Raw genomic sequence first — 3,093 nt, forward strand, 5'->3', positions numbered from 1 at the left:
TAAGTAATTTATGGGCTAATTTTCATTTTTGGGTGAACTAACCCTTTAAAAGTTTCTTCACATGCCATAGAAGAACCATGTTTGGTTCAACAAAGAACCATTCAGTCAAAGGTTCTTTAAAGAACCATCTCTTTCTTACCTTTTTATAATCTGAAGAACCTTCTTTCACCACAAATAACCTTTTGTGAAACAGAAAGGTTCTTCAGATGTTAAAGGTTCTTTATGGAACCATTTAGACAAAAAGGTTCTTCTATGGCATAGTGAAGCACCTTTATTTTTAAGAGTGTACATGCTTGAATGTACACAGTATTTTAAATATAATTAAAAAAAATAATAAAATACATGTAGGTCAAAAAGTCTGGAAACCCAGAATTCAAAATCCAATTCAAAAATAAAATCTAAAATAAGCTGAATATATAATACACTAATAATAATAATAATAAAATGCTCAAATATTATGGTATTAATAAACAAACATTTAAATAATGAATATTGAAATATTTTAATAAAGAACCCTAATGACAAACAACTTGGCCTTAACCTTTAAGCACAGAGGGTAATCTGCAGTACACACTCACAATTATTATTCTGATTATAATTATTAAACAAACTGTAAATAGTATATAAATAATATAATATATGATCAAATATTTAACAAAACTGAAATTATTGAAATTTTTTAATTTAAACAAAAATTACTTTCTCAAATTGTTACACTGATAATATAAAAATAATGATGAAAAAGCAAAATAGCAGCATCAGTATACAAATATGAAAATCAATAGCATATATATGCAGGAAAAATTGAAAATATATTTAACTTTACATTTAATATCTGTAACAAATATGCAATTTAAAAAATATAAAAACGTAAAACATAAATGTGAGTAAACAAAACAAGAATAAAAAAAATGTTTTGAAGATGAACTGTGGCAAAGTCTTGCAGCAATGACTTTCCATAACTAGAATTTCTCTCCCTCTTTCTCTGTACAAGCAGAAGTCAAACAGAGAATGTCAAGGTGCTTTAATGTCAGTGGCTGCTACTTTAGTTAGAACTGAAGTTCAGAACAGGGTGAAACTTTGGGCCACAAGCTGCAGACTACTCTTGAACAGCTGAAAACACACACACACACACACACACACACACACACACACACACACACACACACAACAAACTATACATATTTTTACAGTCACGGTACAGTTTAGTAGACACTCTTATCCAGAGTAATTTCAAAAGCGCTTTAGCTTCACATGTGACACTGCATGGTCGACAGATGGTAAGCACACAATTCATTAAGCTACCTGATAGAGAACATTACCCAAGCAAAAGTAATTACCTTATTACCTCATTACCTATACAACTATAAAGCCCTAAGCAATGACAGCATTTCCAAGCTAGATGAACAAAGTCAAAACAGGACTTTTAATACATTCTATAAAATCATATACTATCAAGTCTAGTACAGCTGGAAATTCATGGTTATTTTCCTAATGTACCTGGGTTATTAAATCCTAATGCATTCTCTATTCATTTGAGGACAAAAGGTTTTCATGACTCAGCGGTAAGAACTTGAGAGGACATGTGGGAAACGCCAACGTGCATCGCAACACATGCACATATGACTGCCATAAGGAGATGAATGGGAATCTTTGGGAAAGAGCCAATCAGATGGCAGACGACAGCTGCTGAAATGAAGTGTAATACCATCTCACTGTAAATCTCTAATACATTTTGAAGATTTGCCAATAAAATCGCCAGTTACTGATGGAGTCGTGGCACAAAAGTACTTGTTCTCAACAAACAAGCTGTTAGTACACAGGGAACAATGTTAAATTTGTCCTGGGTCATATCCTATTCCCACTTTTTTTTTTCTATGTAAATCAAGCCTAAAAATAAAATAAAATAAAAAATAACCAATATGACATATTACGCTTCCCTATAATATTTGCACAGTCTTGCCAAACCACACAAACAGTGGTACATCACTATGGCAATGACAGTCAAACAGTATCTCTGTTTTGGGAAATCTGATGTAATCTTTTCTGTGAGTCAGAACAGTCAGCGTGACCTCAGCGACTGCATCAAAACTAAAATTGACTATACAACTGTATTAACCCTCAAACATGCACATGTATACAAACTTAACCTTGAATGAGCGCGTGTTGACTTGACTCAGACCAGACCCGTTTCTGAGGACAATAGTGGACAAATTCAAAGACTACTGTAATTCAACAAGTAAACAAACTAAAACGGACATGAAAATGTGGTCAGGGGCAGAATAACTGGTGTCGGACATGTGAAGTGTTCCATTGCAACACTAATGATGGTGTTACTAGCAAAGTACAGACTGCTTGACAGGTTCATTAAAAGGGTTAGTTCACCCAGAAATGAAAATTAGCCTATAAATGACTCACCCTCAAGTCATCCTAGGATGTCAAAGTTCATAAATGAAATCCAGCTCAGAGATCAAATACAAGCCTGCTCTTCAGACAAGTGTAACTGTTGTATCTCACACAGTTACTAAATAAAGCAAGCAAACAAAGGTTACAATGTTCAGTGTTTAAGAACTGCTGTAAAAAAATGTTGAAAATGCAATGTAACTAACTCTGGACCTCCACTAGATGGCAGCGTGCCATGATATTGTGCCCAGCCAGTTTAAAGAAAAGTAGGTTAGATGGCCTAAAGCTTTTCATATGCTAATGAGCTGCCTGTAGCATTACAACACTCTAACCGACATATCTTATCACATGTGAAAGCAAAACACTGAAAACACAATGCCATGAGGTGGGTGAGGCGATTATCTCACTCTTTCACCGTCTGCCGCGTCCTTCAGTGGAGGAAGGGCTGGTCACAAAATCCAAACCACACCAAACTTCCACATTTCCTCAAAGCAACGTATTCAAGTTGGATGAAGACATTATTTTTTTACCTTACCTTTTACCTATAAACATGTATATAACTGAAATAAAATAAACAATACACACAAACTTATTTCGTTTTATTTTGCCTTTCTGTAGTTCAAACATTAAAGCACGGTCATTAACACCAAGACCATTAAATGCAATGTAAATCTAACTATGATTACAGTG

The sequence above is a fragment of the Sinocyclocheilus anshuiensis genome, unplaced genomic scaffold (genome assembly GCF_001515605.1).
Source record: "Sinocyclocheilus anshuiensis isolate Anshui unplaced genomic scaffold, SAMN03320099.WGS_v1.1 scaffold251, whole genome shotgun sequence".
Classification (NCBI taxonomy): Eukaryota; Metazoa; Chordata; class Actinopteri; order Cypriniformes; family Cyprinidae; genus Sinocyclocheilus; species Sinocyclocheilus anshuiensis.